This window comes from Helianthus annuus, chromosome 6 (assembly GCF_002127325.2).
Source record: "Helianthus annuus cultivar XRQ/B chromosome 6, HanXRQr2.0-SUNRISE, whole genome shotgun sequence".
NCBI classification, from domain to species: domain Eukaryota; kingdom Viridiplantae; phylum Streptophyta; class Magnoliopsida; order Asterales; family Asteraceae; genus Helianthus; species Helianthus annuus.
The window spans coordinates 107005232-107020137 of NC_035438.2; positions in this window are offsets into that span (position 1 = coordinate 107005232).

The window sequence follows — 14906 nt, forward strand, 5'->3', positions numbered from 1 at the left end:
AGTGTTTTCACCATGTTACCAAACTTTCGTAAAACGTGCCATGAGAAATTCAGTGTTTTGCAGACCTTTTGGACCTAATTCAAACTTTAAACAACTCACAAACGCATTATATCCGATTATCCACGACGAGACCGCATTCTTAACATGCTACTTTTGTCTGTTCGATACCTATGCTATCCTTATACTTTTAATCGTTTATTAGATCAATCGTTCACCCTTTTACCACGATTTTTCTCCGTAGTCTCAAACTCCAAAGCCTCAGTTTTAAACAATCCTCTTCGGTTTGCCAAAAAACCCTTCCAAGTCTTCCTCTTAAATAAATTTCGGGACGAAATTTCCTAAAGGAGGGGAGACTGTAACGCTCCGCGTTTTCATAACTTTTCTAATCTAGAAATCGAGTCCTAAAAATTTATTTTTAGAAGCTTGCCTCTTTCAAAATTTTAATCCGCTGTATCGTCGAAAATCTTTTATCGTTATTTTACTTTCGTTATAAATATCGTTGTTTATGAATTGTTTAGTTAATTAAATTAATTAATTTTACGATTTAAAAAGTTTATTTTTTTTATAATAAATCTAGCTAGTCTCGTTGAGCTTTAAAGTTAGTTCATACAAACTAACCTAGTCGAGTTAATTCATAAAGTTAGTTTATTTTAAAAGTTTTATAAAATTGCTTAGTTAATGAAAGTCAAGGACTATTTGAGTAATTTCTGAATTTGAAACTTGAGGGGCTATATGCATATTTAACAGAATGTATAAAAAAAAAAACTAAACCTAATCCCCATTCAAAACCTGGCAGCCGACATCTCCCAACTCCCTCTCTTGTTTGAATACAACCGGATCCGGCAGCCGGAGCCACTTCCGACGACGAACAGCCCCCCTGTTACACAACGCCCACACCACCTCGTCTCCCTCGCTCACTCTCTCCTCGACGCAGTCACCGGAGAAACTCTGACCGACGACTTCTCTTCCGATCTCCGATAAACCCCGCGAATACCCACGGTTCTCTCTCTCCACTCTCGTTCATCTCCCCCTCTCTTTTAAACCGACGGCCGACCACCACTTTTGGTGGCGGCAGCGCTGAAATGGTGGCAGCGGAAAAGGTTCAGCGGCGGCAAGGGTCGAGCTACGACAGACGACGGTTACCGTCTGTTTTACGGCGACAACCTCCGGCAGGCCTCGGTTCTGGTTCAGCAACAGTCAACAATGCAGGTCTCGTTTTGGATTCGGGACATGCTCCGGTTCAATTTTGCGTTCACTCCGGTCAGACGAGCGGGTCAGTTTAAGGTTTCAATTCGATTCATTTCGGGTATTATTTAGTTAAGTTCTAGTTTTAATTCAAGTTGGTTTTCTGTTTTGAATTTAGTTTCAGATTTGTTTTAACCCGATTCAGTCTAGTTCCATGTTGGGGTTCAGTTTCAAGTCGAGTCTTGGTTCCGGTTTCGTCAACGGGTTAGCTCGGTTCAGTTTCGACTCGGTCAAACTGAGTCAACTCGGTCAACTGCTGGTCAACTCAGTCGAACACGGTCAACTCTTTGGCACGAGACTCGGTAAAATTCTAATGTCGTAAAGTTCATTATATTATTTATGTTGATGCTAAATTCTACGCGAACCGAACTTGTTATAACTTGTAATCATACATAGAAATATATATACTAATTTTATAATTTATTTTTGCGGATTGTTTCGTATTTTAATCTTTGTTAAGGAATTGTTGAGTTTTCGGAAATAATAATAAACGACACCTTAGTTGCCGGGATCGTCCAAAAACAGGGGAAACTCTGCCCGATTTTCGTTAAATATATATATATATACTTTATAGTCGGACCACAAATGAAACCGTATCGAATTCGAAATTTTTTTATAACAATAAATGTAAACGTATATTTATTTTGGGTAACACTTCTGTAATACTCTTAATGGGTTAATTTAGAATTATTTCGTAAACTAAATGAAACATTTACATGTACTTATATATCAACGTGACATTCCTTAAATTCCAATTCAAATCCTCTGTCGTAATTCCGTTTACTCATGCGCCATCGTTTGCCCTTATAGGGTGACCTCGGTGTTCCATACTCCTACTCTCTTACACTCGTCAACATTGGGATAATCGGAAGACTTAGCAATTATGTGAGTATACTCGATCCCTTTTTCCCCTTTTACACTTTGGGATGCAACATGTATAACTATGTAAACATCTTTAAACTAAACTTAACATACTCAATCCTTGTACAAACATGAAACTAATGTGCTTTACTTATGATTCTTGTATGCTCTATTTGAACGATTTGGAACGCATATGCTCATTAACTTTGCTAGCCCACCTTGACAATTATAGCGCTATAGGATTTACGCACCGCCCGTTAAACTTGGGGTATTGTTAAGTTAAACATTTACCATCCTGCTATCAATTGGGATTAGGCTATTTTATGCGTTGGATTCTTGAGTTTGATCATAGTGTACGCCAAAATTGCATACTAGTAAATCACATATTATGAATCATGTTGGATTTGAGACTTTTATTCTATTATGCTATGTAAACAAACTTGTATACTCGCTCTTTGCTTTTGCATTGAACTCTATTTTAATACATGTTGCAGGTTGATTATTGAAGTATGGATGATTGATGAAACAAGTTTAGGGTGGACTAGATACACACCTAGATTTATCTATCTTTTGTTTGTTATGTTATTTGTTGAAACAATGTTGTTATTTCCTTTTGAATTTTGTATGACATTAGTTTTGAAATGAAATTTGAATTTAATTAAATATTGTCACATAGTGTTATGACGTCTCTAGCAATCTATACACACTTCGTCTCATCCCGATGTTTCCGCCATCGGTTGGGGTGTGACAGATTGGTATCAGAGCCATAACTATAGGGAATTAGGAAAAGTAGGAATGCTTTAACCTAGTCTATAGTTTTAGAGCTTTATTCTTATGTTTTACTTGAAACTACTTGCATGCTACCTTATTTGCTCTTATTTATTCTCTTTTGATCTTTTAAGCATATATGTCGCTTATGTGTTAACACTTGACATGGTATAACTGCTTTATTATGTGCTAATACATGTTTTATTGTCCCACTCATTATGTGCTATTCTTGATATACCTCATTGTGCGTTTATATTTGTTTGTTTATTCCTTTAACATACTCTTTCCCTCATGCATTTTACTCGATTATTCTGAATCTGACAACACTCATATTACACAAACGGGACGAGTTTACCAAAATAGGCGTGAAACCCACAATTTGGTAAACGACTCTCATCTCGCTCGATTCTAATTTTGCATGAAATTCACCATTAAGTTAGGAGTGAAATCCACATCTTAATGGAAATTTCAAATCTAAATTCTAGTGGACAATCGTCAACGTCTCAAAATTTAATTTGACCCGACGAGTACCAACCACACTTAGGGCACGAAGTCGTCAAGTTAGGGGTGAAACCCGCATCTAGTCGACTAGTCCCACTCCTTGATTTTACATAAATCTCGCCAAGTCTCGAATTTTCGATTGAATTGGGGCATGTAGTAACCGGAAGGGTGAATACCGTTAACCGACTTGTCGGCGAGAGTATACCACCTATTAGGCCAAAGCATGCTCTCAGATTCAAAAGACCTTTCGACCACTTTGGTTAGTCAATGTTCCGTTTGGAACCATCCAAGTTTTATTCGAGCTTACGCTTTATTATTTTCAATCTTTTGTCAATTTTGAACAATTTTTCGAGATTTCATTTTTGCGCACACATCATACCCTTACTTTTCATACGATCATACCTTATTAGCATACATAATTTTACGTAATTTTATTTACACTTCTTGCAACAACAAATGGAGACATGTCATCAGGATAGGAGTGATTCCCTTACCTTGATGACTAACTCCGTTTTATTTCTCACCTCACAACGACCTCACCAACGAGTTAGGGGTGATTCCCTTACCTAGGTGATCGTTACCAACGCTTTCTTTTAATAGGCTATATTATGTAAACACGATCATGTTTATACCTAAATCATTTATCATGTATTTCAAAATGCTTCATTTATTTAAACGTACCTCTTATTCTATAATCTATTTTCACATCACTCGCATACACAAAAATTTTAATGTTACCATAAACGCTTATTCCCCAATTTTCAAATTTCACGAAATGCTACTTATCAACCTAGTCGATCTAATAAATCCATTGCCCACAAAATTTCGTATTCCACGTAATTACTAAAACACACCCATCTCGCATATCATTAAACTAGAGATTTTCTATTTTTAATTGAGAATCAAATCAACTTTTTCGCACACACCTATAAAATATTACCAGTATTATTTAAGCATTTACTAAAACTCCTTTTCAAAACCAATAAAACATTTTTCAACAATCACTAAGTTCGTATACCAAATTCCTTTTTCTAAGGATCAACTTTTTCTCAAGAATCTATAAACTTCAAAACTTTCTAATATAAAAGTTACCTAAAACGATGCAAGCTTGTTGATCCCAAGAACTTTTCAGAACCTCGCTCGATACGCCAATTAATTTCAAAGCACGTGGGCAAGGAAACTTCATAAGAACCGACACATTTTCAACTATGTAAATTCTTTTAAAACCATAGTAGCATTCCCATACTTTTACAAAGTACTATTTGCATAAATAGTGGATGATTTATACCCTCTTTACATTCATAAACTAGATTCTACATTTCATAACAACTCAACCTGTTTTGATTCAATAAACTCCACGTTTTGCTCACAACAATGCATTATGTTACACTTATGTTCCAATTATTATTCTTATTCATACAATTATACGTCTACACTTATGTTCGCATTTATGCATTTACGTTACGCTTAGCATATTCATACAATACACGCTCATACTTATATTTGTCAAATATGCATGAACATATACACTTATATTCATACACCTACATCTTATTCACACTTATACAAATATTTTTTTACACTTAAATTTCTGCTCCCACATTTTAATCATGCTCATACACTTGTGTTTACTTTTATACTCATATTCATGTTTATACTTGTACAACCTACACTTTCATTTATAGCTGTACTCATACACGTATATTTACCCGTATACATTCACACTCACCTTTATACTCACACAATTTACGTGATACTTACATTCATATTCATACACCTACGTTTTACTTATAATCATATACACATTCATACGTATGCAAATTGCGTATACGCTTATACCGCTATGTTTATACTTGTATTTATATTCAGACACATTCTCACGTCTTTTATGATCCTCGTATTTATATACTCATAATTACCACGATACGTTTCGTGTCTATACTTTGACTCATATTTACACACGTACTCCCCACAATACGTTCGTATGCTTACACTTGTACTCATATTTATACTCATACTCGCAACGACATACTTGTACTTGTACTTATACAAACACGTTTACACTCATATATATATATATATATGCTCATACATTCCATTCGTATTTAAACATTCATATTTTACACTTAATTTTCACATTTACATCCATACTCATGCATCTTATGTTTATACTCCTATTTATACCCGTATTCACACTCGTACTCGTGTCTATACTCTCATTTATACGATTTATGTTATACTCGTACTCGCATTTATACTCCCGTTTATACGATTTACGTTATATTCGTACTCGCATTTATACTCACGTTTATAAGATTTCTGTTATACTCGTACTTTTGTTTGTACTCTCATTTATACGAATTGTGTCTATACTCACGTCATTCGTTTGTGCTCAAATTGTGCTGACATTTATGCTCATTTTTAATACACGTTATGCTTATACTTTTACTCATACTCCTGGCATGTGTTTTGTGTTTATGCTCACGTGCGTGTTCAAATTTAAACTTATACTATGCTCATGCTTTTTACTAAAAAAATTATACATTCGCACATGTACACGGGCGAAACCCGAAGGATTCGCTTACGTTGGACTTATACTATTTGGAACGTAAACATGCTTATATGCTACATTTCTATACTCACGCATTTTTGTTTTTAAAATTTATGTATACCTTGAGTCATACGTAACTAGTACAAGCTATGCGGATCATGCGACGGTCAATATAATCGCGGGTGCACACGGGATTATAGTGATGGGCGTATGAGAAACCATAGAGTGTACTACTGCGTATGGAAAGACACGGGACATATCATGACACCGAATACGAGACGGGCGTAACATGGTCAAAACTTGGTGGATACGCCGCTGGTACTTCCTATATATAAGTGTTTTCACCATGTTACCAAACTTTCGTAAAACATGCCATGAGAAATTCAGTGTTTTGCAGACCTTTTGGACCTAATTCAAACTTTAAACAACTCACAAACGCATTATATCCGATTATCCACGACGAGACCGCATTCTTAACATGCTACTTTTGTCTGTTCGATACCTATGCTATCCTTATACTTTTAATCGTTTATTAGATCAATCGTTCACCCTTTTACCACGATTTTTCTCCGTAGTCTCAAACTCCAAAGCCTCAGTTTTAAACAATCCTCTTCGGTTTGCCAAAAAACCCTTCCAAGTCTTCCTCTTAAATAAATTTCGGGACGAAATTTCCTAAAGGAGGGGAGACTGTAACGCTCCGCGTTTTCATAACTTTTCTAATCTAGAAATCGAGTCCTAAAAATTTATTTTTAGAAGCTTGCCTCTTTCAAAATTTTAATCCGCTGTATCGTCGAAAATCTTTTATCGTTATTTTACTTTCGTTATAAATATCGTTGTTTACGAATTGTTTAGTTAATTAAATTAATTAATTTTACGATTTAAAAAGTTTATTTTTTTTATAATAAATCTAGCTAGTCTCGTTGAGCTTTAAAGTTAGTTCATACAAACTAACCTAGTCGAGTTAATTCATAAAGTTAGTTTATTTTAAAAGTTTTATAAAATTGCTTAGTTAATTAAAGTCAAGGACTATTTGAGTAATTTCTGAATTTGAAACTTGAGGGGCTATATGCATATTTAACTGAATGTATAAAAAAAAAAACTAAACCTAATCCCCATTCAAAACCTGGCAGCCGACATCTCCCAACTCCCTCTCTTGTTTGAATACAACCGGATCCGGCAGCCGGAGCCACTTCCGACGACGAACAGCCCCCCTGTTACACAACGCCCACACCACCTCGTCTCCCTCGCTCACTCTCTCCTCGACGCAGTCACCGGAGAAACTCTGACCGACGACTTCTCTTCCGATCTCCGATAAACCCCGCGAATACCCACGGTTCTCTCTCTCCACTCTCGTTCATCTCCCCCTCTCTTTTAAACCGACGGCCGACCACCACTTTTGGTGGCGGCAGCGCTGAAATGGTGGCCGCGGAAAAGGTTCAGCGGCGGCAAGGGTCGAGCTACGACAGACGACGGTTACCGTCTGTTTTACGACGACAACCTCCGGCAGGCCTCGGTTCTGGTTCAGCAACAGTCAACAATGCAGGTCTCGTTTTGGATTCGGGACATGCTCCGGTTCAATTTTGCGTTCACTCCGGTCAGACGAGCGGGTCAGTTTAAGGTTTCAATTCGATTCATTTCGGGTATTATTTAGTTAAGTTCCAGTTTTAATTCAAGTTGGTTTTCTGTTTTGAATTTAGTTTCAGATTTGTTTTAACCCGATTCAGTCTAGTTCCATGTCGGGGTTCAGTTTCAAGTCGAGTCTTGGTTCCGGTTTCGTCAACGGGTTAGCTCGGTTCAGTTTCGACTCGGTCAAACTGAGTCAACTCGGTCAACTGCTGGTCAACTCAGTCGAACACGGTCAACTCTTTGGCACGAGACTCGGTAAAATTCTAATGTCGTAAAGTTCATTATATTATTTATGTTGATGCTAAATTCTACGCGAACCGAATTTGTTATAACTTGTAATCATACATAGAAATATATATACTAATTTTATAATTTATTTTTGCGGATTGTTTCGTATTTTAATCTTTGTTAAGGAATTGTTGAGTTTTCGGAAATAATAATAAACGACACCTTAGTTGCCGGGATCGTCCAAAAACAGGGGAAACTCTGCCCGATTTTCGTTAAATATATATATATACTTTATAGTCGGACCACAAATGAAACCGTATCGAATTCGAAATTTTTTTATAACAATAATTGTAAACGTATATTTATTTTGGGTAACACTTCTGTAATACTCTTAATGGGTTAATTTAGAATTATTTCGTAAACTAAATGAAACATTTACATGTACTTATATATCAACGTGACATTCCTTAAATTCCAATTCAAATCCTCTGTCGTAATTCCGTTTACTCATGCGCCATCGTTTGCCCTTATAGGGTGACCTCGGTGTTCCATACTCCTACTCTCTTACACTCGTCAACATTGGGATAATCGGAAGACTTAGCAATTATGTGAGTATACTCGATCCCTTTTTCCCCTTTTACACTTTGGGATGCAACATGTATAACTATGTAAACATCTTTAAACTAAACTTAACATACTCAATCCTTGTACAAACATGAAACTAATGTGCTTTACTTATGATTCTTGTATGCTCTATTTGAACGATTTGGAACGTATATGCTCATTAACTTTGCTAGCCCACCTTGACAATTATAGCGCTATAGGATTTACGCACCGCCCGTTAAACTTGGGGTATTGTTAAGTTAAACATTTACCATCCCGCTATCAATTGGGGTTAGGCTATTTTATGCGTTGGATTCTTGAGTTTGATCATAGTGTACGCCAAAATTGCATACTAGTAAATCACATATTATGAATCATGTTGGATTTGAGACTTTTATTCTATTATGCTATGTAAACAAACTTGTATACTCGCTCTTTGCTTTTGCATTGAACTCTATTTTAATACATGTTGCAGGTTGATTATTGAAGTATGGATGATTGATGAAACAAGTTTAGGGTGGACTAGATACACACCTAGATTTATCTATCTTTTGCTTGTTATGTTATTTGTTGAAACAATGTTGTTATTTCCTTTTGAATTTTGTATGACATTAGTTTTGAAATGAAATTTGAATTTAATTAAATATTGTCACATAGTGTTATGACGTCTCTAGCAATCTATACACACTTCGTCTCATCCCGATGTTTCCGCCATCGGTTGGGGTGTGACAGATTGGTATCTGAGCCATAACTATAGGGAATTAGGAAAAGTAGGAATGCTTTAACCTAGTCTATAGTTTTAGAGCTTTATTCTTATGTTTTACTTGAAACTACTTGCATGCTACCTTATTTGCTCTTATTTATTCTCTTTTGATCTTTTAAGCATATATGTCGCTTATGTGTTAACACTTGACATGGTATAACTGCTTTATTATGTGCTAATACATGTTTTATTGTCCCACTCATTATGTGCTATTCTTGATATACTTCATTGTGCGTTTATATTTGTTTGTTTATTCCTTTAACATACTCTTTCCCTCATGCATTTTACTCGATTATTCTGAATCTGACAACACTCATATTACACAAACGGGACGAGTTTACCAAAATAGGCGTGAAACCCACAATTTGGTAAACGACTCTCATCTCGCTCGATTCTAATTTTGCATGAAATTCACCATTAAGTTAGGAGTGAAATCCACATCTTAATGGAAATTTCAAATCTAAATTCTAGTGGACAATCGTCAACGTCTCAAAATTTAATTTGACCCGACGAGTACCAACCACACTTAGGGCACGAAGTCGTCAAGTTAGGGGTGAAACCCGCATCTAGTCGACTAGTCCCACTCCTTGATTTTACATAAATCTCGCCAAGTCTCGAATTTTCGATTGAATTGGGGCATGTAGTAACCGGAAGGGTGAATACCGTTAACCGACTTGTCGGCGAGAGTATACCACCTATTAGGCCAAAGCATGCTCTCAGATTCAAAAGACCTTTCGACCACTTTGGTTAGTCAATGTTCCGTTTGGAACCATCCAAGTTTTATTCGAGCTTACGCTTTATTATTTTCAATCTTTTGTCAATTTTGAACAATTTTTCGAGATTTCATTTTTGCGCACACATCATACCCTTACTTTTCATACGATCATACCTTATTAGCATACATAATTTTACGTAATTTTATTTACACTTCTTGCAACAACAAATGGAGACATGTCATCAGGATAGGAGTGATTCCCTTACCTTGATGACTAACTCCGTTTTATTTCTCACCTCACAACGACCTCACCAACGAGTTAGGGGTGATTCCCTTACCTAGGTGATCGTTACCAACGCTTTCTTTTAATAGGCTATATTATGTAAACACGATCATGTTTATACCTAAATCATTTATCATGTATTTCAAAATGCTTCATTTATTTAAACGTACCTCTTATTCTATAATCTATTTTCACATCACTCGCATACACAAAAATTTTAATGTTACCATAAACGCTTATTCCCCAATTTTCAAATTTCATGAAATGCTACTTATCAACCTAGTCGATCTAATAAATCCATTGCCCACAAAATTTCGTATTCCACGTAATTACTAAAACACACCCATCTCGCATATCATTAAACTAGAGATTTTCTATTTGTAATTGAGAATCAAATCAACTTTTTCGCACACACCTATAAAATATTACCAGTATTATTTAAGCATTTACTAAAACTCCTTTTCAAAACCAATAAAACATTTTTCAACAATCACTAAGTTCGTATACCAAATTCCTTTTTCTAAGGATCAACTTTTTCTCAAGAATCTATAAACTTCAAAACTTTCTAATATAAAAGTTACCTAAAACGATGCAAACTTGTTGATCCCAAGAACTTTTCAGAACCTCGCTCGATACGCCAATTAAATTCAAAGCACGTGGACAAGGAAACTTCATAAGAACCGACACATTTTCAACTATGTAAATTCTTTTAAAACCATAGTAGCATTCCCATACTTTTACAAAGTACTATTTGCATAAATAGTGGATGATTTATACCCTCTTTACATTCATAAACTAGATTCTACATTTCATAACAACTCAACCTGTTTTGATTCAATAAACTCCACGTTTTGCTCACAACAATGCATTATGTTACACTTATGTTCCAATTATTATTCTTATTCATACAATTATACGTCTACACTTATGTTCGCATTTATGCATTTACGTTACGCTTAGCATATTCATACAATACACGCTCATACTTATATTTGTCAAATATGCATGAACATATACACTTATATTCATACACCTACATCTTATTCACACTTATACAAATATTTTTTTACACTTAAATTTCTGCTCCCACATTTTAATCATGCTCATACACTTGTGTTTACTTTTATACTCATATTCATGTTTATACTTGTACAGCCTACACTTTCATTTATAGCTGTACTCATACACGTATATTTACCCATATACATTCACACTCACCTTTATACTCACACAATTTACGTGATACTTACATTCATATTCATACACCTACGTTTTACTTATAATCATATACACATTCATACGTATGCAAATTGCGTATACGCTTATACCGCTATGTTTATACTTGTATTTATATTCAGACACATTCTCACGTCTTTTATGATCCTCGTATTTATATACTCATAATTACCACGATACGTTTCGTGTCTATACTTTGACTCATATTTACACACGTACTCCCCACAATACGTTCGTATGCTTACACTTGTACTCATATTTATACTCATACTCGCAACGACATACTTGTACTTGTACTTATACAAACAAGTTTACACTCATATATATATATATATATATGCTCATACATTCCATTCGTATTTAAACATTCATGTTTTACACTTAATTTTCACATTTACATCCATACTCATGCATCTTATGTTTATACTCCTATTTATACCCGTATTCACACTCGTACTCGTGTCTATACTCTCATTTATACGATTTATGTTATACTCGTACTCGCATTTATACTCCCGTTTATACGATTTACGTTATATTCGTACTCGCATTTATACTCACGTTTATTAGATTTCTGTTATACTCGTACTTTTGTTTGTACTCTCATTTATACGAATTGTTTCTTTACTCACGTCATTCGTTTGTGCCCAAATTGTGCTGACATTTATGCTCATTTTTAATACACGTTATGCTTATACTTTTACTCATACTCCTGGCATGTGTTTTGTGTTTATGCTCACGTGCGTGTTCAAATTTAAACTTATACTATGCTCATGCTTTTTAATAAAAAATTTATACATTCGCACATGTACACGGGCGAAACCCGAAGGATTCGCTTACGTTGGACTTATACTATTTGGAACGTAAACATGCTTATATGCTACATTTCTATACTCACACATTTTTGTTTTTAAAATTTATGTATACCTTGAGTCATACGTAACTAGTACAAGCTATGCGGATCATGCGACGGTCAATATAATCGCGGGTGCACACGGGATTATAGTGATGGGCGTATAAGAAACCATAGAGTGTACTACTGCGTATGGAAAGACACGGGACATATCATGACACCGAATACGAGACGGGCGTAACATGGTCAAAACTTGGTGGATACGCCGCTGGTACTTCCTATATATAAGTGTTTTCACCATGTTACCAAACTTTCGTAAAACGTGCCATGAGAAATTCAGTGTTTTGCAGACCTTTTGGACCTAATTCAAACTTTAAACAACTCACAAACGCATTATATCCGATTATCCACGACGAGACCGCATTCTTAACATGCTACTTTTGTCTGTTCGATACCTATGCTATCCTTATACTTTTAATCGTTTATTAGATCAATCGTTCACCCTTTTACCACGATTTTTCTCCGTAGTCTCAAACTCCAAAGCCTGAGTTTTAAACAATCCTCTTCGGTTTGCCAAAAAACCCTTCCAAGTCTTCCTCTTAAATAAATTTCGGGACGAAATTTCCTAAAGGAGGGGAGACTGTAACGCTCCGCGTTTTCATAACTTTTCTAATCTAGAAATCGAGTCCTAAAAATTTATTTTTAGAAGCTTGCCTCTTTCAAAATTTTAATCCGCTGTATCGTCGAAAATCTTTTATCGTTATTTTACTTTCGTTATAAATATCGTTGTTTATGAATTGTTTAGTTAATTAAATTAATTAATTTTACGATTTAAAAAGTTTATTTTTTTATAATAAATCTAGCTAGTCTCGTTGAGCTTTAAAGTTAGTTCATACAAACTAACCTAGTCGAGTTAATTCATAAAGTTAGTTTATTTTAAAAGTTTTATAAAATTGCTTAGTTAATTAAAGTCAAGGACTATTTGAGTAATTTCTGAATTTGAAACTTGAGGGGCTATATGCATATTTAACTGAATGTATAAAAAAAAAAAAACTAAACCTAATCCCCATTCAAAACCTGGCAGCCGACATCTCCCAACTCCCTCTCTTGTTTGAATACAACCGGATCCGGCAGCCGGAGCCACTTCTGACGACGAACAGCCCCCCTGTTACACAACGCCCACACCACCTCGTCTCCCTCGCTCACTCTCTCCTCGACGCAGTCACCGGAGAAACTCTGACCGACGACTTCTCTTCCGATCTCCGATAAACCCCGCGAATACCCACGGTTCTCTCTTTCCACTCTCGTTCATCTCCCCCTCTCTTTTAAACCGACGGCCGACCACCACTTTTGGTGGCGGCAGCACTGAAATGTTGGCCGCGGAAAAGGTTCAGCGGCGGCAAGGGTCGAGCTACGACAGACGACGGTTACCGTCTGTTTTACAGCGACAACCTCCGGCAGGCCTCGGTTCTGGTTCAGCAACAGTCAACAATGCAGGTCTCGTTTTGGATTCGGGACATGCTCCGGTTCAATTTTGCGTTCACTCCGGTCGGACGAGCGGGTCAGTTTAAGGTTTCAATTCGATTCATTTCGGGTATTATTTAGTTAAGTTCTAGTTTTAATTCAAGTTGGTTTTCTGTTTTGAATTTAGTTTCAGATTTGTTTTAACCCGATTCAGTCTAGTTCCATGTCGGGGTTCAGTTTCAAGTCGAGTCTTGGTTCCGGTTTCGTCAACGGGTTAGCTCGGTTCAGTTTCGACTCGGTCAAACTGAGTCAACTCGGTCAACTGCTGGTCAACTCAGTCGAACACGGTCAACTCTTTGGCACGAGACTCGGTAAAATTCTAATGTCGTAAAGTTCATTATATTATTTATGTTGATGCTAAATTCTACGCGAACCGAACTTGTTATAACTTGTAATCATACATAGAAATATATATACTAATTTTATAATTTATTTTTGCGGATTGTTTCGTATTTTAATCTTTGTTAAGGAATTGTTGAGTTTTCGGAAATAATAATAAACGACACCTTAGTTGCCGGGATCGTCCAAAAACAGGGGAAACTCTGCCCGATTTTCGTTAAATATATATATATATATACTTTATAGTCGGACCACAAATGAAACCGTATCGAATTCGAAATTTTTTTTATAACAATAAATGTAAACGTATATTTATTTTGGGTAACACTTCTGTAATACTCTTAATGGGTTAATTTAGAATTATTTCGTAAACTAAATGAAACATTTACATGTACTTATATATCAACGTGACATTCCTTAAATTCCAATTCAAATCCTCTGTCGTAATTCCGTTTACTCATGCGCCATCGTTTGCCCTTATAGGGTGACCTCGATGTTCCATACTCCTACTCTCTTACACTCGTCAACATTGGGATAATCGGAAGACTTAGCAATTATGTGAGTATACTCGATCCCTTTTTCCCCTTTTACACTTTGGGATGCAACATGTATAACTATGTAAACATCTTTAAACTAAACTCAACATACTCAATCCTTGTACAAACATGAAACTAATGTGCTTTACTTATGATTCTTGTATGCTCTATTTGAACGATTTGGAACGTATATGCTCATTAACTTTGCTAGCCCACCTTGACAATTATAGCGCTATAGGATTTACGCACCGCCCGTTAAAATTGGGGTATTGTT